The sequence below is a fragment of the Poecilia formosa genome, unplaced genomic scaffold (assembly GCF_000485575.1).
Source record: "Poecilia formosa unplaced genomic scaffold, Poecilia_formosa-5.1.2 Scaffold68, whole genome shotgun sequence".
NCBI classification, from domain to species: domain Eukaryota; kingdom Metazoa; phylum Chordata; class Actinopteri; order Cyprinodontiformes; family Poeciliidae; genus Poecilia; species Poecilia formosa.
Genome location: NW_006800007.1, coordinates 2,247,280 through 2,271,420, shown reverse-complemented (window position 1 = coordinate 2,271,420; position 24,141 = coordinate 2,247,280). Strand labels below are relative to the sequence as shown.

The 24,141-nt window shown below is 39.3% G+C and overlaps 1 long non-coding RNA gene across 2 annotated transcripts; it reads left to right on the top strand.

Moving 5' to 3' along the window:
* Positions 1-3,563: 3,563 nt before the first annotated feature.
* On the top strand, positions 3,564-21,818 carry LOC107836580 (uncharacterized). 2 transcript variants are annotated; one of them, XR_001662494.1, is made up of 3 exons: positions 3,564-3,907; positions 13,720-13,779; positions 21,751-21,818. It is a non-coding gene; the product is annotated as an uncharacterized LOC107836580 (long non-coding RNA). The 2 variants fall into 2 exon arrangements; XR_001662495.1 differs by having other exon boundaries at positions 21,754-21,816.
* The last annotated feature ends 2,323 nt before the right edge of the window (positions 21,819-24,141 follow it).

The following is a 24,141-nucleotide window of genomic DNA, read 5'->3' as shown; positions in this document are numbered from 1 at the left end:
TGGAACGTGGCTGCTGGGATCAAGCTTGTCTGTGATGTTTCCCCCCCAAAAAAATGATGACAAAGTTCACAAACCAAGCTGTTTTTCCTCACATCTCTTCCACGTGGCCCTTCGGTCAAGACAGTAGCACTTCACAGCTGGACGATAAGGAAACGTTTTTCACTCACAAGTTAGGGGTCTGAAAAAGCATAAATATGATTCAGCCCTTGAGTTTAAACAGAACAAAGTTTTGAGATAACGGTTTCAAAGAATGAAGGTGCAAAAAACTCCATCACCCCAAAATAATAATAATAATAAAAATAAAAAAACAGGCTCGGGAGCATTAAGTCACACATGTGGGTGGAATGCAGGGAATTATATTATTTTTATTCTGTTTGGTATTTAGGATATTTCATCTAATAATAGGTTAGTGGTTGGAGAGCATGTGTTTTAAAGAGATAAGTTACCAAACGCTGTATTAACCAGACACGGGGGCTTGAGTGTAAGTGTTGCAGCCACATGTGTTTGTGAGTAAGACAGAAAATGTGTATTTTCAGTGTCGATGTGAGTCACGGTAAACACCCCTTTACACCACACCCCTCTCTCCCACCACTAGGTTGCACTGCCTGCTTCCCTCCTGTCTGATGCTGATCCAGCCAATAGCACACAGATGACAAACCCACATGAGAGCGACAGCCTATTAAAAAACTACTACAACATGCACAGGGATGTTGTGTATTGGCTCGGTGAACCCTTACAACTCCACACAAACTGGATTCATGTCTTCTGGTCCAATATGAAAAATCCTGTTCTCACTGGCATATAACAAATATATATACCAAAGTCAACAACACTTTTGTTGTTTCTGTTTGTTTCCAAAAATAAAGGTAGCATAAAAAGTAGCTTCATCCTCATCCCTGGCTATTTTATTTAGGCAGCAGTTAAAATATTTCTCTGAGAAATGAGACTCTTATTAGGAGCTGAGACATCATTCATTTTATTAGATTTGTTTTGCTCAAACCTGCAGTGTTTGAGTTAGTGTGACTGTATGTGTGCAACAGATATCAACTTTTATACTTGTAAAGGAAAACAAGTATAAACTTTCTGGCAGGTCCAGAAAGTTTTGCAAGGGCAGATAGGGGCTTGTTGTATTTCTTGTAGGAGTATGTAAAAAAATAAAATAAAATAAAGTTCCAATAGACTTTTAGAAAATGTATAATGTAATACTTTACATTGTTTTACCACCAAATATACATAAAAGAAGTTTTTAAGAAAACACAGGCTACTCCAAAAGTTTAATATTTTAACATACCTTCCTTGTAATTCTTGGATAGACAAAATCCTTATGTCTTCTGTAAGTTTAATAAAAACAGTTTCAAATAAAGTTAAATGTTGAGAAATCATGCTGTTTTGCAAATTTTGCAAAAATATCTATTACTGTGTTGTCGTATACAGACAGAGAGAGACTGGGTGGTGGCGGCTTCAGGACTCATTGACAGATATTTAAAGGTGGCAAAATGAAAAACCAAAAAATGGCACAAGCATGTTAAAATAGATAACAAAATAAGTAAAATAAAAATAAATGAATACAGAAATACAGAAATAAATGAACAAACAAACAAATAGACAACTAACTGAATAATAAAACAAACAAGTAAATGTTTCAGCTCTATGTAACTTTAATTTTGTTTTTCACAACATCAACAAAAACTCATATATGACTGTTGGGCGCCATCTTATATTTTTCTTTTATTTTTTGTTGCTGTGTTTTTACTTGTTTAAAATTATTTAAAACAATTCCTTTAATTTATTAGCAAATGTGTGAAGTATGGGTAAGAATGGCTGCTGTGAGATATTTTTTTCAAAGTTTTCTGTGTTACTGAGAATGTTAACCCATAAAGTATTCATCTTTAGTCATGACTATAACTCTAATCATAAATCAAACCATGATTTTCATCATAGTTTTAAACTGTGAAATATTACAATTTAAAAATGAACAGACTGCTTTGATGCTTTGCTTTTTAGTTAATTGGTAAGAATCGGGGATAAAATGGGATTCTGCTAATTTACGAAATATTGTGTTTTATTAAAAAAAAACCTGTTGTGAGCATTAAAAAATGTAACTTTTGGTGACTCAGATATGACAGTTGACGGCCAAATCCTCCTGTCACATGCACTTTTGAGCATTTTTGAAATGATATACACTCAGGCTGCTGGGTGTCAGAGTCCATCACAATGCTGCCTCTCAGTCAGAACGGAGGCAGCAGGGGTTATGTTGCTAACACATGGAGGACCAGGGTTTCTGGAATGTTCACAGCTTAATTTTTGGATTTCAGGCTCTTGGCACGAGACTGGTGTCTGGTGTTGAACCCTGTAGGCACCACACTGCTCCTGTGAACTTTGATCAACCTCTAAAATACCTCTTCCTGAGCAGGAAATTGAAGTATTGTGAAGTATTGGCGGACTGACGGTCATCTATCTCAGGGGCCTGGAATGAGATGGGGGTAAAAGTGAAAGGAGACCCTCTGTGGATCAGAGATTGGCTGCTGGGTCTGAGTTCAGAGGTGAAGAGGAGAGACCTAGACTAGGAAATAAGATAGTCATCACTTTGCTGCTCTGCATCTATACCCTGGGTTTGGGCATTAGAATAGGACCTGAGAGTTTTAGGGACACTAAATATGTTTTATGGTTCCTCACTATTACATTCCTACGTCAGTATAATATCATTTATTTTATTTGATCTATTGCAGGATAGGATAAATGTTGTGTTTGTGAAGAATCTTAGGGAAAGGACAATAAAAATCTGTATTGCTCTTTTAGCTGATGATACTTAAGCTTGTATTTGATTTCTAGATTCCTATTTGAAACTACGTTAAGAGGTTTTTATTCTACATTTTAGGGAACCTGACCATTTCACATAAAACAGTTGCTGGTCAGATGTGAGCTGGGTTATTCCTTACTGAAGAGAGAAGAATAAAATCTACATTCAACATGTAAAAATACTAACAAAACATATGTTTAATAATTATTTTAGCACTAGGATCAAAATAGGTTGAGAAAATAATGAGAAATATAAAACATTACCTGGCCAAACATGGATGAAATTATACTCCACTGATCATAGAATTATTTCTAAACACAGATTAGAGATGTGAAACTTTAAATTTAGCCAGTTATTTTAAATATGGCTACCAGACACAGTGTATTTTCCCACTGAGAAATGAATCTCAGGAAACATAAATGGTAGTGAATAAATTGTTTCAAGGGCCTGTTAAAAATATGATCAGGGTGGCTGAAGTTTTTTGTTTTACTTAAATTTGACTCCATCAAGCGTTTGTGACTTTGTTCAGCTAAATATTTTCTCAGTGTCCTGAATGCGTTGTTGGTTAATTCTCATCAGATTTCATCCATTATGCATGATGTAAACGCACAGTGTTATGATTCCGCCGTCATTACATAACACTGGCCGTAAATGAGTACAGCGCAGCAGGAAATGAACGTCTCCAGCGCATCACAGGGGTGTAGGAGGATGTGGATGTGACTGTATACCATGTAAAAGTGTACAACGTCGTTATAGCGAGTAATAACAGAGAGGGGCTGTCATTTTAAAAGAGCATCGCCCGTCTCCTCTGGGGCTTGAATTCTGCCCTGAGGTGTGACCTTGTGAACTTGGCTCTGAATATCCCCAGTCCTGTCTCTCCGGACACCCCTCCGCATCCCTGGGCTCTATTGTACAGGCTTCACCCAGGCAGGAAGTGACATCAACGGGTCCAAACTAAAAATATGTCGCAGGACGAGCTGGTTTGGATGTCCAGGACCGATGTTTGTTTAAAAAGAAGGATGCCTCCCACAAGGTGATGCTCCCCTGAAGGATGCAGCAGAGTGCCACGCTGGGGAGGCAGACAGACAGACAGACGAGCGGGGCTGAGTGAGTCGCCTGCTGGCTGTTGTGCTTTGATGCCGTCACTTTCATTCACGCAAGTTCAAATATGGTGCCATACTTTGCCCCCGTCTGAGCCGGTGACGCAGCGCGATAAGACTTGGACCGAGGAATTTGGTCGGCGTTGCTCCTCAGAAACGGGGCTTGTGGCGGCGTGGTAGTTACAACATGACAGAAAATAGTTCTGAATGGCAACTGCAGGGAGAGGAAAAGACAAGACTCGAAGTCAGTCGGTGCGCTTTTTGCGCATTTATTATTTCACGCATTTAGATACAATCTTTAAAACCCCACAATAGAACAGCTGAAAAAAAAAAAAAAAGTGGCTCATGCAAAGTTTAAATATCTTGACGCGCATCGCATGGCTGTGGAAATGTCTCCTTAACAGTCGAACCGTCATCTCCGTCCAGTGCTTGCGTGTCTCGTCCTCACCAGGGAGGCTCTGACAGACCCTGCTGAGTCCAGGCTGAGCGCTGCAGTCACGTGGTGCCTGTTATTATCCGCCCTTACGTCAGGTGCAGCCAATGTTTGGACGTTGTGTCATGGAGCGTTTTTCCAATGGGGAGGAAATTCTGCTACTCCAAATAGAACTCTGGATAAGAAATAAGAAACCACAGCAGCGCATTTTCAGATTTTTTTTTTCCATCATTGCATGACTGACAGCCATTCCATCCCAGTGAATCTCAACACATTGTCCTACTGAAAGACGTACTGGTCAGATGGTCACCTGAACCCAACTTAAGTAGGAACAGTTCGGGTCAAGAGGAATTAGAGCTGTTTGAATTCCGGGTCATTCCACCACATGTTTTTTTTTAAACTCTTCTTTAGGTCAAATATGAGTAATATGTTGTTAAAAAATAAACAACAACTTAAAAAAAAAATTAACCCTTGCTTGATTTTTGTAAAGTTTATTTATTATTATTTTTCAGAATAGATGGAATCTCAGAGAAAAGTTGACGCTGGATTTATAAAAGAAAAAGGATAATTTTAGTCAAACGCAGTGAACGTACTTTGATCTTTTTACAGATTTCTCTGTTATTGTTTTTTCATTTTTTTTTCTCACTAAAATGTTCCAGCTTATTAAATGAACAAAAACATTCCAGCTATGATGAAAAACATGTTTACTGTCAATATTACTGCCTACATCATGGGCTCATCATTCCAGAGCAAAGAGCATATGGAGTAGAAATGTAAAACACACATATTTAGTGAGTAGTACTCATTTACGTCCCTAAATAATGTTTAGCTCAACTGTACAACTTAAATGGCTCCATTACAAATGTGCGCAAATCTTTGCCTAGAAATGTCGAAAAACTACAATTACGCAATTGCGATGTTTACATTAAAAATAAATTAAATTAAAATCACACTTGAATGAGCTTGTTCAGGCAATAAGTGATTGAAAATCAGGGCATCCATGGATGTAAACAGTTATATGAGATTATATTCATATCTCCACCATGGCGCTAGCGCTCATCATCGATCAGCCATTAGATTACAATTTGGCGTCTTTTTCAGGTGTTGGAAAGACAAACCCCTTATACTGGGAGCAGCTACATATGCGGGATTTTGGGGAAATTGTAGTCAGCAACATTAAGAAGACTACTTCCTGTTGTCTTCTTTGTGGTTTTCGTCACCGGTCAAAATGTCCAGCTGTTAATCACGTGACCCGCGTGATGCGGAAATAGTGTTTCCATTGCGGTTTTGCGAAATATCTATTTCGATATGGCTGTAAAAACACCTCATCCCAGCGCAACAACGTGAGTTTTTTCGGAAATGGGCGTGTTTCCATTAAGGGAATATATTTTTTGTAATTTCAATTCGCGCAATTCTGTGATAAATAAAAACGCAAGTAGTGTGTAATGCTCTCGTGAGCATTTTCAGCCATTGTCACCAAGATGTTTATTTACTTTATTTTGAACTAGAAAACAGAGTAAACTGTAACATTGAAAACATGACAAAGCTTTTTTTGACTACCTTGTTCAAAACAATGTCAGGACTTTTAATTCTGATGAAACTTAATCTTTCACTGACTTGGAACCATTTATTAATGATCTACTGTATAATCATTCCATCCCGGAGGAAAAATAAATAAATAAATCATTTAAAAGCTTAAATTGCTATGACATTAAAACCCATGGAAATTATATGTAAAGTTCTGACCAGAACTGTTGGTTGGGTTCACTGTGGTTACGGTCAAAGCTCTCTTAAAGCTGCAGTATGAAACTTTTACAAGCATATGTTTTTTCCATATTTGTTCAAGCTGCCACCATGTTGTGACAGTATGATATCAGACAGATAATCTGTGAACAATTCAAGCTCCTCCACCTCCTCCTAATGCTTCTATTACATTCTGGAGAAGTGCACCGCTTTTGGTCAAAAACAACCAATCAGAGGCAGGAGAAAGGCCTTAGTGCTGCCATTCATGCTTGTGTATGTGCTGCTTAATGCGCTAATGACGGAGAAACAACCTGCCATTCCGGGAAAACTGCTTATCCGCTGTCATTAGTGGCTGTACTAACTAGCCTTATCATTCGTGACAGGCCATGTTGTGGTCAACCAGCTGTAGGAGAAAGTAAGATGTACGCAAGACTGATTGACAGCACTAAAACCCTCCTAATGACTGACTGGTTACTTTGGACTGAGTTGTGTATTTCTGCAGTCACTACTGGGAGCAGAGGAGCTAGATTTTCTCACAGATTATCTGTCTCATACCATACTGTCACAATATGATAAGTTTTAACACATTTATAAAAAAACAAATATTTTTTTTATAAAAGTTACATACTGCAGCTTTAATGTTTAAGAAGAAATCACATTGAATGTAATGTGTCGGCTTTTAAAGACACTTAAAAACAAGTCCTTGTGTTGTTGTCTCCACTTTACGGTCTTGGTACCTCAGACGCTTCATATAAGTTCACTGATCTGACATAAGAAAGAAGGAAAACTCCTCCTTCCTAAAGGTCCTAAACTAAAACTTTTAAGATTTAAGATCTTTAATCAGCGACAGTCGACTCTTCTGCTTTGTGAAATGATACATGAGCTTTACAGTAGAGCTACTACTGTACAACTACATCTGGCGCGTGTATGGAGCAGCCTGTGGGATTACGGGTGTATATAACTCATGCCGCCGTTGCCTGCCTGTCTGGAGCGATAGCTTCATTATTCATGCTTGCGTGTAGACAGCAGAGCTTAATCTCTGGGCAGCCGGTGACTGGAGCTAACTGCCTGTGCACGGTCAGCCTGTTCTGCTTCTAGTTAAGGAAGGAGGGAGAGAAAGTAAACAGAGAGGAGGACAACTGTTGAGTACAGGGGACATCAGTTGAACACCCTGTAGCATTGTGGCATTTGGTCCTGGCGGTAATTAGCCACACTGGACCTGTGGGAAGAGCTGTATATTCTTGTCGCTGAAAGGGCCGTGGCAGGGGGCCTTTTGGTGCTTGACAGGTGCAGCGTGAGAACGCCGTCAGGAGTTTTGGGGAATCGAAACCAGAGCCGAGGCCAAACGACAGTGTCTCTAGCTTGTGGGGTCAGGTGCTCTGTTTGACCTCTGGAGGCCCTAAAACACAGACAAAATCATCCTTCTGTCGCAAAGATAATCAACACAGACAGCTCGTCAGCTTTAAAGATTAACTTCAGTGCATACTGAAGAATCAAACATGCAGACTGTAGTTTACATTGGATTGTACATGAGTGAAAGTTGGTTTGTGTTATGTTTAAAACATCTTCGTGCCACGACCATGCTTTAGTTAATAAATCATCGTTTATGTCCAGTCAGCGAGGGGGTTAAGATGCGATCACAAGGACGTGTTTGCAGTTGCGGTTTTCTCCTGTCCAATTTTATCTGACTCACACTCGAAGAAATTGGGAACGCTTTTCGGTTAAACACCCATGTGTCTGATAGTATTAAACAATACTTCTGAAGAAGCTTTGATCACTCAGCTGTGATGGCAGTTCAACAAAAAAAATCTCGCCATGATGTGTTTTGACATGTTCTTGATGCCAAGAGTCTGCTGTGCAACAGAAAAAAAAAAGTCTTAGAATAATCTGGAATGCTTCTGTACTGTAAGAGGGAAACACACAACTCATTGTGCTGGCCGTTAGAGGGAGGAAAAGCAGTGGTGCTCACCATGTCATGTTTTTTCTCGCTTCCTGCCTGTAATGCTTGAACTCCATAATCCCGGTTACAGCCATTACAAATCCTGCTGCCTTGACTTTAGACCCCAGACAGGAGACAGGCTCTGCAACTTGGTTTCATTTAGCATTCCTCTGAGCTTTACGGGCAGGTGTTTAACATTACTGGCAGGATATTTATTGGCAACTTTAAAGGCAACTTTTTTGCTTACCTCTCAATTAGAGTGCACACAAGTACAATGCGTTCACTGTAGGTGGAAGCACCCACACAAACAAGCACGTGGCCGAGGACAAAAACAAAACAGGATGTTTCAGTTATCACTTCTTTTATGCATTCAGAAAGAATTTTGAGGTGCAGAAGGACATCTTCAGGACATCTCCAGTCTGTCAGCCACAAACTGCAGCGTGTTTTGGAAGAAAAACACAAAGTAGTGCATGCACATGATAGGGCATTAATTGTCAAAATGGTTATTTTGACAATTAATAAAATAATAATAGCAACAATTGGCACGCTGTGCAGATTTTTCACTCAACCGCTTCAGTTTTTTCATGCAACTTCTGAAATGTACAAAAATGCAAATAAACAAATTTTCTAAACAAACTTTGAATTTTAGATGAAATAAAAACTATTGCCTAAAATGCAATAGCTTTGGCTTTAGTCAACACTAGCATCTGCAGCTAAAGAATACTTCTAACATCAGCGTGTAAAAATAAGTTGCTTATTCTTGATTTAACATAAAAGTTTAGACTTTGTATGTGCAAGTTAACAGTTATTAGGTTACTAAATTAGTTGACGCTTATTTCAATAATCAATGTATCACAAATAATCCGATTACTTCGATCAATTGTTTCAGTCCTAGAATGTATGAAAATTATACATGGTGCATCAAATCTGAAAAGTGTGGCATGCATTTGTATTTTATCTCTGCTGAGTCAATCCATTTTATCACAGTTAGCTGCATGTCTTTCGTTGTGCCTCTACCTGCTTTTACGCTTCAAGAGAGTAAAACATTTTCCCACCTCAGTAAGACTGGATGAAACCACAGATTCTCAGTTGAATCTAGGTCTGGACTTTGACTGGGTCATTTCTAGAATGGCGCTCACTCTGATCTAAACATGTCTATTGTAGATCTGGGGTACGTTTATGGTCATTGTTTTGGTAAAATGTCCTCACTATTCTTTAGCAAACAGGTTTTCTTTTAGGATTGTAGCTTCATTCATCTCACTGTCAACTATGATCAGCTTCTCCACAGCATGATGGTTCCACCACCATGTTTCTTCATGGGGATGTTCAGGGTCTTGTTCAGTGTTAGATTTCTGTCAGACAGAGTTATATGCATTGGCTTCATAAATTTAAACTTCATTCTCATCAGATCAGATGATTTTTTTTCATGTTTGCCGTCTCCCCTATATGGCAAACTCCAAACAGTTTTTAATGTCTTTTTTTTGTTTTAGAAATGGCTTCTTCCCAGTTTTTCATTAAGCCAGATTTATGGAGAGTAACACTAGTAGCTGTCCCACTGAAACCTGCCTGATCATCCTGATGGATGATCATGTCTTGGTGGGGTTGAAGTTGTGCTAAGCTGCTTTAATGTTCAGATGTTGCACTGAATAGTGCTTTCTTGAGATATCCAAAGCTTTTCATATTGTTAAAGAATCTAACCCTGCTCTTATCCTCTCCATAACGTCCTACCTGACCTCTGTGCTGTGTTCCTTGGTCTTCTTGATGTTTGTTTATCTGAGCATTTCACTGAACTGCTGTTTTAAGGTATCTGAAGCACACAGGCTCACTGTTTTCTCATTGGATGACTTCTGAATCCTGTCGGTTCTAATGGATTTTATCTAGGGTTATCAAATTAAAGGCTGCTGAATACAAATGCACGGCACTCTTTAAAAGAAAATTAAGAATTATAGATTATCATCCTCCTTTTCACAATTAAGCACCAATGTGTGTTGGTCTGTCACATGAAATCCAAATAAAATACATTGAAGTTTGTTGTATCCTGCAATAATTTGAAAAAGTTGGCTCGGTGTGAGGACTTTGGGCCCCTGCTCTCCATTCCCATCCACCTATTATGCCAGGTTAGTTTATGATGCGACCTTTAGAGTTACAGGCTTGATGGGATGTGTGGCCTATAATTACCAAACTTTAGCAGTCCCAGTGGCTGTGATGTGAAATTCTCAAATCAAGGTGCCGCCTGAAGTCTCGGCCAGCCTCTGCTGCTGCTGCTGCTGCTGCTGCTGCTGCTGCTGTTGCCCAATGCTGCTTGATTACTGGCAGCTGGGTGAGCCATGTCAAGTGGTAGGCCGGGGAAATGTGAAATCCCAGATAAAGCACAGAGCCCTAAAAGCCATGAAGCTCTAGTAATGAGGAAAGTGATGGAGTTTGGGTTTTGGGTGTGCTAAGCAGGCAGACAGCAGCCTCCCTTTCAATCTGTCTCCCTTCATGGTGTTTGTGAGAAAGGGAGGAGAGGCTAAGGTGTTTGTATATTTGACTTTTCTAATCCTGGATTGTAGAGGCATCCGCAATACTCTAACATTGTTAAACTGGTGGGCAGGTCAGCATAGCTCTAGATATGCCCAGACTAAATCCTCCTGGGTTGTCCTCCACCATAAATCATAAACACAGAGCACATCCTGCCAGTGCGTCTCATGTTTCCCAGGGTCAGTTCCTTTGAAAGTAGCCGTGAACCCTTTGTAATGTGGCCATGGTCATGAGAAGGCGGAATGATTCCCGATATTAACGGCAGCCTGATTTCGAACAATTCTGGAGCTGCTGTAGTTGTTAAATGCATTCCTAGTTTTGTGGAGGCCATTATTCCTGCTTTTTAATCACCCATTTGGCTTTTATAACCTCCCCAAGCCTTAGTGTGTGGCTAAGGGGAAACCACATGTGGGCGGAGAGCATGGCCTGTATTTACCAAACAGCTAAAAGTCAGATAGTTGACTACAGTAAAAGATAAAAGCAAAAATCCACAACATATTATCGAGTCATAAATATAAAACAGACTCAAACATTCTCTAGGAATTGTTCATGCTGCAGCGTTTAAAATGCAGGACTTGTTGTATTGTACTACTGCATCTTTAGTAATTCATCTTAAGTTAAACTGGCAACATTTTCCTCGACAATAAAAATAAAAAATAAATCTGGTGTTGCTTTTCTTCCTAAGCATCCACTAAGCAACCCTTTGTCTGCACTTGACAGCACAACAATAAATAATTCTTACAAAGGGATTGTTTTCAATTCACCTTGTCAAACAGCAGCAGAGTGTTTATCAAATTAAATTTTTTTTGACTATTTTTTTGTTTTAAATCACAATTTCCCTTCGTCTCAGGAGAGTTCATTCAAACCCAGTGTGCTTTCTTTGTTTTAAATGTTGATCTTGTATGTGCAGCTTGTCAAACAGGAACTCGCACACGTTCTCATGGTTATTCTACTTTGGATGTTTTTGTTTTGCTGAAAAGCAGAATACTTTTGCAAGTTGTTTTCAATAATTTGTTTACTTACTAATTACAAATGACTAATTACCAGAAATAGTATTCATATGAGTACTTTCCTAATATTTAACAGGCTGAGTGCATTATTAATGGTCTTTCATTAAAATTGGAAGGAAATGCAACATACAAACAAACATCCAGCCGTTTTTAAACTCTTCTCATTTCATTCTGTAACAATACATATTTTAGACACATGTTGCTGTTTGTAACCTTCCTGCATTTAGCTGGAAGCAAATGATTTCATACCTGAACTGAAGGGATTTTGGTAGAACTTTAATTCTGGTCACATATTTGAAGTATGTGTGTTGCTTTTGATGTACCCCCCTTTGAATAGTGTATGTGTATTGGGATCAAGGGTGTGAAATTCACAGTGTTCTGCTGCAAAAGGACAATCTTTGTTAGCTTTGCTGTGATGCCACTGTCTTACTCTGCCATTTTCTAAAATTTAAGGCTAATCTCACTGTATGGGAATTTTAAAAAATGATCTATGGGTGGCCTCAAGTGGTCAGATAATTATTAGTCAAGAAGTACTTGTACTTTTCAGCTTTAGTTTTAGGCATCGGGTGTGTGTAGCTGTTTTTCACAGTTCTGTTCATTCTGCAGTATTCACAGGGATTTGGCAAGTCGCTAAAATCGGCAAATAGTTGAGATGCCCCTCTAAAAACCTTCTAGTTGCATGTTTTAATATTTCAGTCTCCAAGTATACCTTGGAAACCGTCTTAGTGCTATGTCTTACCTCTGCATTTGGTGGCACAGCCAATGAGCACCAAGGAGAATGAATGGCGCTCTGCAAGTGCCAGTCAGTAGCATCTAGATACATCCAGGTTCTGAAGTTGCATTTTGTTTTGAATATTTGAATATTTGAATATTTGAATCTCCTCTCATTAGCTGTATTCAGGTCTGTAGGGCAGTAGAAGAGATTGGTTGGTGTGATAAACCCCGACCTGTTGTTCTGAGTGCTTCCTTTTGCTTCAGCTCAGCTCTGTGCTAACAGTCTGTTTCATGCAGCCAGCCTCCAGACCGAAGCTGACAGCATGTGTGAATTGGCTTGTCTTGCTGATGTTGCAGTTACAGCTCTCCAGAACACCTGGGCGCTCAGACACCAAACAGACTCACCAGGCTGCTGCGGCTGACGTGCTGTCAGGATGGGCTCGGCGGCTTAATTTACGCAGGTCACAGTCACGCAGACTGTTTAACTGGGTGGGAGTTGAGGGTGCATGGAGTCATTGCTTGTTTACCCTGTGCCTGATGGCCCCCCACCAGCAGCTACAGCAATTATCACCTTGAAGGAATGTGGAACCCTCGTGTTAAATTCTCTTTGACCCCCTGATGTAGGAGGTCAGGAGGTTGGGCGCTCTCTCCAGGGGTGGGTGAGCGCTGGGATGCGTGTGTGGGTGACAAAAGTCAGTGGGCGTCGGGGTTAGTGCTGTGTGTGTTTATGCATATGTAGATTTAAAGGACCCCCTCCCTGCTCTCGATCCAGCAGCCAATCCCTGCACGCGCAGACCCCCAGCAAAGCAAACAAAATTCTACGTCCTGTTTCTGCAAAGTGAATTAGCTTCTAAAGATCTTAATTTGACTTAGATTTACCCCAAAGGCTTTGTTGGAGGATATGTGCAACAATATTTTTCGGTATGACCAAGGGTAGCTCTCAGCCTTCACCTTGCACTTGAAGTTCAGCGTGTCAAATGATGCTTTTCACACTTTTCTCGTATCAGTATCACACAGAGGAAGCTTTCACAAACGACTCCAACCACTAACACAGAGTCAATTCTTCTCCTCATTATTTTAATGTGTTTGTCTCAAGCTGTTTTTAGTACACAAGTGTAAATCACAACTTTCCAAGTAAGTGTAGGGCACTGAAAAGGATTGGTGTTAGTGTGCACGCTTGTGAAAGTAAATGGAGGAAAAGGTGAGAGGAGAGTGGGTTTAGGTATGAGAAGTCTGATACATCTGATGCTTTTTCTTCTATAAAGGAATAAAGATGTGAACATATGACATAGCAGAGGACAATACATCTTTTTCCCTCTAACTGCTTTTTATCGACTTTAAATAACTTCATCATCATTGCAAGTAGTATCGTATAATAAATGGCGTTTAAATTTATCACACGTTTTTTGTGCCCGTGTTTAATGCTGGGAGTTTATGTGACTTTATCTCTTCTTTTACAGGTTCTCTGTCATCCACCGTTTAATGAAAGGAATGGTACGAGGTGTCAACGTGTTTCAGAGGTAACACACCAAAGTCTGCTTCAGATGTCTGTATTCATGTAATAAATCATTTCTGTCTTTGGTGATGTATTGCTGGAGGTAATTTTTCGGCTTTTGATTTGCTTTGAAGTCTGCAGTGAGATATAAATGCCTTTTTGTGACGTCTCGCTGATTTGTGCCTCGATTTCTCCAGGATTAGAAACTTTTTTTCTGTCCTATCTGGTTCATGTTAAGCTGTGTGTTGTTTAACTGAAGTGCAGCCACCCTTGAAATGCGAAGGCCCTTACACGTTGTGACAAACTAGAGTATCCCCGCAGTGTCATCAGATCACAGCGTCGCTTCCAATTAACCATCCATTCAGAGCATTTTTTCACCCAACCAGCAAAACTGATGGACAGCAGAGGCTTTGGTCAGCATCTAGATCTTTTTAAAGGTTGAAAAGATTGTTCCTCTCTGTTTCACTGGTATATTGGAGGTGGCTGAAGTGAAGTGGGGGTGGGAGGTTTAACTTTGCTGTCTTTTGATAAGAAATTCTTTGGAGATTATTGAAGTGTTTTGATCTTGATTTGTATGATAATAGATCCAGTCGCATGTCTATGGTAGGAAATCAGAGCTTTGCCTTTAACCATCATACCACTTTTTTGTCTTTTCTTTGCACTTCATATATTATTTAATCTACTTTGTGCTGATTTCAACAGATAGTGGTCTTTTCTTACAGCAACAGTTACATTTTGTAACATAGTTACAACCAGGTAACTATGTTACCTTAAGTTATAAAAATGTTGCGTATATCAAACATAACTTAAAAGAACTTTGACTTTGCAATTTCACGTCTTGAAATTGGGCGTCTATATGAAGCTTCTGCTCTTTCTGACATTCAGCACTTCATCACAACAGTGCTACTCCATTATGCCATTTACAACCAGGAATATGTCTGCACTGAGTGGTGGTTCCTCAGCAGACTCACAGTTCCTCCATGTGTCTGCTAATTGCTGCTGCCACTAGTCTGGAGGAGCTGTGTGCAAGTAACACTTTGCAGCACTGACCTGGAGGTAAATGTTACACAGTTTGTGTCCAGGATGTGTGAGGTCTGCCAGGGATGTCAGTTTCCTGCTTCCTGACCTTTGACCTGTTCAAGTTCTGGATGGAGGGAGGTTTTATGCTTAAATTATTCTCCATCATCTCTGGGTCTTATTAAGCCACTTTCATTTACTTTTCTGTGAGTGGTTTCACTTAGAGAAATTTTGTAGCATTTCATTCCGCCTAGAGTGGAAAATGCTAGATTCTGCTAACTGTTGAAAAGTAATAAAACATGAAACTGTTTATTTGAATTTTCATTTGTGTTTTTAAACAACTCCTGGTAAAAATTAAAACTAAATAATCTTTTAGTTTAGGTTTCTTATAACACATTTTTTATAACAAATTCTAACAAATTCTTCTTATAACAAAGAGTTAAAAAAATTCCCAGTTATGCCATCAGTGATCAATGCCATATTTTATGTAAATATGAGACTGTGTTTTTTCCCTGAATCTGATCAGTTGTTAGAGTTTTCTATATGTTTAAATGTGAATCATGTCTACAAATCTGTATTGTATTTCGCAGAAACTACTAAATTGTAGAAAGTTGTGGAAGAGCATAAAACAATATTAACATTATACTCTATTGTGAACCATTTTAGGAAGGCTTTTAGTGTTTTCTTTATTCAGCACCAAAATTGCAATTAGTGCAACTAATGTTGCTTTGTAGCTAATTTGTAATTGGACAATTATCATTTATACACATATATTTTGCTCTAAGTTTAATAGTCCTTTTGGTGACAAGTGTGCCAATTAATGAGGTGCTTATTTTACCCTCTTTATTTCTCTTGCGTTCCTCCCATTCAACTACTTGAATGTTAGAATGACTAAATTTGCCTTATTGTTGTGTACCAGGGCAAAACAACAACACAAAACACAGCATAAACTCCCTAACTGCATCTTTTTGTCTGCTTGATAGCCTGACTTTAAGCGAGCCCCCCCTCCCCACTCACCCTCGCTCTGCAGACTTCTGTTTCCCTCTGCACACTCACTGCCGCGGCACTCATCCATGAGCAATACACTCATTCACACGCGCTCTCGCATGACTACACAAATGCACAAACAGGACTTCGACCCCAACTGGCTCACGCACACAGAGCACGTTCACTTACTCGCTCAGGAATTATCGTGGTAGTAAAACTGGAGGGGAAGAGTTGGAGAGAGATGAGGGGGGCAACAGAGGGAGGGAAATGAGTGTGACTGCCCTAACATAAGCAGTTTCTCCCCAAGCAATTTTTGAATGTGGCCCATGTCTGTGACCCAATCATGAGGACAAGCTATTGTTTTGTTCTGCAGCAGCTAAAGCTTGCATATTTAAAGAAGCAGAAGTTAAATTAGTTACGTTTTGAGGATAAATTCTTTTTATGTTCAGTCTCCATAATTTTAAGTAACAGAAGAGTTAAAACGGTGTTATTTGCATTGCAGGTGTGCAGTATCTTCTTTTATTCCCCTAAAGTGGTTGCAAAGCTTACTCATGTTGTGCTTTGAAGGATGTGACAGACTTGTTCTGGAGTGCGTTGTTCTGCTCTTCTCACTTTTTTCTTTTTTTCTGCTGGTACATCTCTGACTCTCGCTGCGTTTATGTGTGTGTGTGTGTGTGTGTGTGTGTGTGTGTGTGTGTGCTGTCTGGTCCGCTGCTTTGACACAAAAAAAGGAAGACCAGGCCGCCCCGTTCTTTGTTTTGCTTCTTGTAGGAAACTAGCAGCAAATTGTGGCTCAATGAGGCGTTGCTGTTTTGTATAGTCTGATAAAGTGCAAACCAAACCGTCTGGGCAGCAGTGTTTTCCATTGTAGCTCGGCCCATGAATGTAGGTCTGTGTGATGGTTGGTTAGTGTTGAACATTAGGTGATTGAGCGTGGTTGTGGTAGTGGTTGGACGGGGTGCAGGGGGTGCAGGAAGCCATTCACTCAGTTTTAAGATGTCACCCAGTGTTTGGAGCGGCTGTCCACTGTGCTTAATTGTGATGAGGGGTAATTAGAGCCCCGCTTAAGACTCTTGGAGAGTTTTCTGTTTTGAATGTCTTCGAGGGCTTCAGAATCAAAGATTGTGGAGTTCTCTGTAGAGGCAGCATGACACACTTGTCAAAATGATCAGAGCAGGGCATATGTGTGTGGGTGTATTTATGTGCCAGTGGGAAATATCCAAGTTTTTTACTTCAATGAGTTCCTCCAACACCTGCAGTAACTACTTAGGTTGAAAAATGAAAGGAACGATAGAAAGAATGTGCAGTAGTGATTTTTTTCAGTCCTTTTCAAATTGAGCGTGCACAAAAAGGATAAAAAGTTATTTTAAAAGAACACGTGGATTTGACTAGATTATGCCATGAGCAGTCGTTTCCTGGCCGATTTCAATTCCTGATTTTCTTTGTGTTCTACTTTTTAAAGATTTGGTTTTATCACACATAAACTTAGCTGCAGGATCACTAATTGACACTTTAGAGTTGTAACAATAAGTGAGGGAATTACAAGGTCACCCACAGTTATGCATCAAACATATTTCCTTTACTTTTATTTGATTATTTATTGCATTTTATTGTTCAAGGTCAAGGTTCTTGTTGTACTTCTCTTTGCTTGAATAACTTTAATCAAGTTTTCCCTTCAGAAGTGTTTACTTGTGGTCTGTATGGCTGTAGCAAAAACATTCAAACTGCGAATGAAAACCACGAGTTTTTTAAAACGACCACAGCAAAACGAAAATGTCAAGCTGATTTGTACAGAAATTGCATTTTTGCTGAGGATTTTAAAATGCTGCACATAGAGACAGAGGTGATACAAACTGATCACAGTGTTTCCATTAATCATATAACTGTAGAAATTGAAATTACAAAAATAAATTTGCTTAATGGAAACGGACATTTAGAAAAAAGTCAATTTTTTCAATGAACAGTTTGGTTTTTTCAGCCGTGTTGAAATAGATGTATTTTGCAAAACTGCAATGGAAACACTTGTGAAAACCATGAAGATGACAGGAAGTAGCAAGAGGAAGATGATTTGTTTTTGGGTTTTTTGGACATTGTGATGCTGGCTCCACCTGAGCTCTCGCAGTGTTACATATTTAATAAAAAGGTCATTCGTACGTGTTGAATCTGTAGCTCTTCTTTAAAATTGCCAACTAAAATTTCCCCAAAATGCAGCATAAGTAGCCGCATTGCAGGTTTATCGCTCCAATGGCTGAATAAAACACCGACGTCTCCTCTGACAGGCTGATAGATGAGCGCTAACGCCTTGGCTGAATTGTGAATATATCTCAGAAATGCCTTCATCCGTCGCTGACATGAGTTTTAACGACTTATTGCGTGAACAAGCTGATTCACGTGTGATTTTAATTTAATTTCCTATTTAATGAAAACACATCAATTACGAAATTGTGTTCTTTTCAACATTAGCAGAACATAGACAAACATTTGTGCACATTTGTAATGGAAACAGCTCCAGAGACCCACTCTGCCCTCTCAGGCTCTCTGGTAGAAACCACAACAAACCAGTTAAAGGTTTATCCATCGTTGTCTTTCTTTGTCCTGACTTTCCATTAATCCTCAGATGGAACAGTGTGCTCCTTTTGTATTCAACCCTGACTTTTTGCATATTTATTTGCTAACACATGTGATGATTTGTGGCTCATTAAATCACACATAGTGCTGCAAAATAGCTATGTCTGTACATGGTTTAGCAGTGAACAGCCACACTTCCCAAATCACCTGTTTTTATTGTTGGTGCTCATTTGTCTAATGAAAAAAGTATGTTCAATTTCCACGTAATTTCTAAGAAGAAAGCTGTTTTCCTCGTGGAGATTAAGTGATTTAATAGACTGAATTCCTGCACTGCTTGGGTGCATATGGAACGAAACACAGTTAAGATCCACAGATCAAGTCCATTGAGTCAAGCAAAACAAACATGTGGCTTGCGAGAACGACAATAGGAGGAGGGTCTGGGGTGCACGGCTGACCTTTTCTGAAGCAGTTTGGGACGCATTCGAGCGTTCTGCTCCTTCAGAGGCTGTTGGGGTAATTATCTGCCACGGTGCACATGTTGCACTGCGTTTGTCAGAACGGGTGTTGGTCAGAACTGCTCATGTTTACTAGGTGAGCATGGAATTGTGTTGCAAATGTGATAAAATATGTATGTCCACTTTCCAACACTCCAGTGTTGGCCTTCATCAATTCAGACACACACTGACGATTTTTCATTTATTCCCCCAAGCTCAAAGCCTGGCTGTGGGCCTCTCAGAGCAGGAGACTGGCTTGAGGAACAGGCCAAGGAGCCATCTTGGACATGGGATAAAGGGGCCCAACGGCACAAAGCCCCATTCCCTGCTCCTCCATGTGGAAAATGGCAGGAGCAAGAGGAGGAGGGGAAGGAAGAGAAAGAGAAAAAAAGCAGAGGAAAGAGGAGGAGGGAGCAACAATTAGTGGGATCTTCTAATCACCAGGGCAACACTCATTTAATTGACATGTGAAATCTGAATTCATCTAACAAGTCGATAGGCACCATGACAATGGAGCAGTTTAAGTCCAAGGTCTGCTGGTGGAAGCACGGGAGGGGAAGCGGCAGCTGAGGGATGAGGCCGCGCTCTTTGTTAGCGGTAGCAGCGCTGCTGGGTGGGAAGGTTGTCCACGTGCAGATTATAACGCATTATGTCTTTGACCCTTCTCCATTGCAGCACTTAGCTGCTAACACAGAGCAGGTATGCTCCAAAGCAACAGGTTTTTTTATGTTTGTGAATGTTCTTGTTATTATGTTCTGCACAACCCAGAGTGAGTAAACAGCAATTATTTTTACCTCTGTAATACCAAGCCTAATACTTCCAATGGCTTGAAAAGGGAGGAAAAAAAAGACCAAGAAGAAATGGGTGGAGGGGGAAACAGTTGTCTGCTCATTCCCACTCCTACAGAAATCAATAAGCTATTTAAGGTCATCAGACAGAGGCATCACTGTCAATGTGCTGCTGCGGGAAGTGAAAACACACCAACTCTCACTGCCACCTCGCAGGGGGACTTGGAAATAATCCATGTCTTTTACCCTTATGATTATTCTAACAGGTCTTTAAACTGTGAGACTTGGGCGTTTTTCTGCAGAAAAAAAAAACATGCAACCTGTGATAAATATTTTTCTCACACATGATTACATGGAGGAAAACAGATTTTTCTGAGTCTAGCTGTAGGGCAGGTGTTGCAGGTGCTTAAATTACTGGTTTAGACGTTTAATATGAAGGTAGATCAAACAACTTTTAGATTTTGGAGAGCTCAGTTCAACCACATTGAATAAAACTTTGACAGCAAAATCACTATGCTATTTTAAACTTTGCTTAATAGGGACAAATTTAATCTTACACCTATAAGTGGATGAAGTGTTGCAGTTAAATTCAGGACTGGGGTCTATGGAAGCAGATGCATTGTGTCTCTCAAACCACAGTGTTGATTTAGAAATTTATTTTGAAATAATATACCTATATATAATGTATATTCAGGTTTCTAGCAGGTTTTTATTTAAAATCCTCTTATTTTTCAAAAAGTCCATTATGCTGTGGTAGAGAAACAAGCCCAGAGCATCATGGGTTCTCCTCTTTACCCTGCATATTACGTGGTTTCATAGCATATTTATTAAATGTTTTAGGCTTGACCTGCCTTGAGTTTTTGCCTTCTGATTAGTTATTTAATCTCATTTGAGCAAATAATATGTTAAATTCCCATCTCAGTTGATCAAACTTCACATGTTTACTTTTGTGATGGTTGGGCAGAAGATGCTTTTTTTGGGGGACACCAAATCCCAGCAACTGTTTGGCATAGAGATCAAAGTAAATGGTCATCAGGGAGATTTAGTGACCACGATGCCAATCCTTGTTGCAGTTCTCTAGTAGTGAGGTTTGGGAAAAAATATCCATTTCTTAATCAGAAGGTTTTTCTCCACTGACTCAGTGTACTCAAATGAAAGTCTGGATGTCTCTAAAATGTTCAAAATTATACTTGCAATGAAAGAATGAATTAAGTTAAAAAGGTTTTTAAGCATATTTTCCAGGAGTGCTGGTGGGAATATATGTGCAGAATGTTTTTGCTGCACAAATCCAAAAGATTTCCCGTCATCAGTAGAACTACCAGGATAAAAATCAGACCATAATTAGAGATAACATTTTTTCTTTTCATTCTGTTTCTCTGTAAATATGTTTCTGAATAGGAAACAAAAATATATTTAAAGCTGAAATAAAAAAAAAAGAATAAAATATTAAAACTAAGAAAGTGACGCACAGGTTAATGAGTTTTTAGTCAAAACCGTTTTTGATTAAAACGCGTTACTGGACAGGAATCGTTGAAAAGGAGCAGGAGATCAAGCACATTTTATCTCTGGTGGGACACTTAAGGATTACTAGTAACAGATCCAGCAGTCTTAAACTTAAAGTTCTTTGCTGCATTGCAGCAAAGCCTTAAGACAATCAGGGCCAAGCTGTTGGGGTGCAGATGTGTTATAAGATCAACTTTAGCATGTGTCTCTGTCTCCGTGGCATCAACCAATGCCTGAGTTTCTGGCTGGTTTCCAGGAGAGCTCCTCATTATCATTTGTGCTAAATTCAAACCGTGCTGATCATTTTGTCTCTTTGTCATTTTGTTCCTCTGTATTCCCAGTTGTTTCATACCCAGCATGTTTGTATGTAAAGTTTTACCCACATTCCCTGCAGTTATCTGTTACGTACAAGCAGGAAGTTCCTTAGGGTTGCTTATTTATTTTTTGCTTAGGTGTCACAAAATCACTACCTTTTTTTGTAAGAATCAACTATCCACAGAGGAAACTAAATTCCTCCTTTAGCTCAAATATGCTTCTAATTTGCATAAATTGGTTGTCCTAAAGAATCTGCCTATATTTGTTTTGAGATTATTGTATTTTTAAAAACTGATACAAGTTTTCTTTTGTGCTTAACTCCAGCAGATACCGTTTTAGCTAAAGGCTTTTTGGACTTTTCTGGCACCTGTGTATCAAGTCATATATGTTAGGTGAGTCACAGCTACAAAAACTTATACATCGCAACATTACCAAGCTCGGTTTGTCCTTAATCCTGGATATTTTCCACATATTTTGACCTTTATATTTGGTCTGGGTTGTAAAAAGATCCATTCACAATACTAACACTTGCGCTGCCCTTTAGTTTGAGTTTTGTTCTTTTGATTCTGGGCTAACAGACAGTTCTATTGTCCATGGTGACTTCGCTGAAGTGGCAGAGAGTCAGAGGGGGACTCAGGGTACTTCTAAGTCTTTCAGCCTCGGTGTAATCCTCTTCCTTTATCATACAGGCTGATCTGGTTGTATGTGAATGACTGCTCTGGTTGTCTCTAGCTCTTAGTCACGTTTCCTTTCACACTCCTCTTCTCTAATTCTCTCTTGTTTGTCTTTTGTTGTGTCACTCCATTGCTCAGTGGTCAGCGCTTCTTCAGTGTCCACCTCGTTTCTGTTTCGTGTGGAGGCAGCTGTTATCTCTGTGAGAAAAAAGAGAAATCCAAAATGTTCCTTTCCAAACAAAAAAATAAATACATAGATGCCACTTTGCACCACTCTTGAGACGGGCAACTTGGATTGTGTCCAAAAATCACAGCTGGAATCGTGTGTATTTACAGTGAATATGTGTGTTGGGGGTTGGGAAGTGGGCTGCATCTGGGACGTTTGATTGGTTCGCTGGCATTGGAGCCAGACAAGATGCTGATTGGATAGTTGGATGTAGACTAGCGTGCAGGTTTCTCTGTGCCATGAAGCTTTGCCTCCCAGAGTGCCGGCCAATAGCTCCACATATTGGATGCATTACAGATTAGATCCAGTGCAACTGTATCCACATGAATGCATGTGTGTGTGTGTGTGTGTGTGGGTGTGTCTGCGTGTGTGTGTGTGTGTGCGTGTGTATGCGTGAGTTTGTGTGCCTACACATCTCATTTCTGCAAGAGCACTTTTATCCTCAATGGACAAATCTGCTCTGTCTCCATGATCACAAAATGCATTTGCCTCTTCTAGACTAATCATTAATTATTAACCTCACATTTGACTCGCCGTCCCAGATCGATGGAGCAGCTACACACTTTTATAAGCTCTAAAAAAGTCTTCTGGAGATCAATATGCAATAACTTATTGCCGATTCCTCATGATAAGGTGCTTTACTAAGCATTTATAGCAACTTCATGCTCAAATATATGCAATTTTCAACACAACTGCAGTAATGACTTGAGAAGAAATGATAGATGTTTTCAATGATATTGTGAGATCTGTGTAAAACACTTTTTTTTTGGTGAAACATGATTGAAGCTATATGAAAATAAATATATTAATCTGATTGATTTAATTATTAAAGTTCAAGAATTTCATATTTTCATCAAACTGAATTTGATTGTAAGGAAAAATGGCAACAAATGAACTCAAAGGAATGGATTGTGCATGAAAGTAGTTATTTTTTTAGGTTGTTATTGAATACAAATAAGGTTAAGATTTTTTTAAAAATATCCACCAGAAACTTTATAATTAGATTTTCTAAGTATGGAGAAATTGTTGATTGCAAACTCCTTCAGATAATTCTCAGTCGATTAAAGATTTCTCAGTGTGCAGCTGACTGACTTTAAATATGATAAAGTGAAGAGGATTTTGTGGAACAACCAGTTTTATGACGCCATTGAAGGAAATGTGACACTTTTGATGCTCTCTCATCCTAGAGTGTGTGTGTGTTGGGATGAAGGATGTGGGATTCACAGTGTTCTGCTGCGCTTGGACAGGGTATCATTTTATTTATCTTTTTTATACTGAAGGATCCATAGACAACTCTGGAAATAAAATTGTAGTGCTCTTTGAGTGCTCTCCAAAAGGCAGAGAAATATTAACCCTAAAAGAAAAGCTCAGTTTCACTTTAAGCTTCGAGCATTTGACATGCTGAGTTGAGTAGATAATGTCCAATCTACATAGCATAGCATGAAACAATGCAATATTATTATTTAGTGTTAGCTGAGATATCGCTAATGATGGTGCTCCAATTTTGTCAACAAGTCTAAAACATCCAGGATGGTTTGGCATTTTAAGGTATCAAATTGTAGCTGATTACATAAAGATTAGCCTAGCTTTGTGGCTCAAATGTGGGTTGTTGGTGGGATGTTACGGCAAAAATACAGGTCAAATGTCGCCTTTAATATATATATTAGAATATTCATGCTAAAGAATACTGAGACAAAACAGACTACAGCTGTGACTGTTAGCCCTGTAATGGGTTGGTATAAATAACTAAATATTAGATATTTGTTTTTAGCATGCATTAAATTCTTATGTTATGTTACACCTTTAGAACTGGAG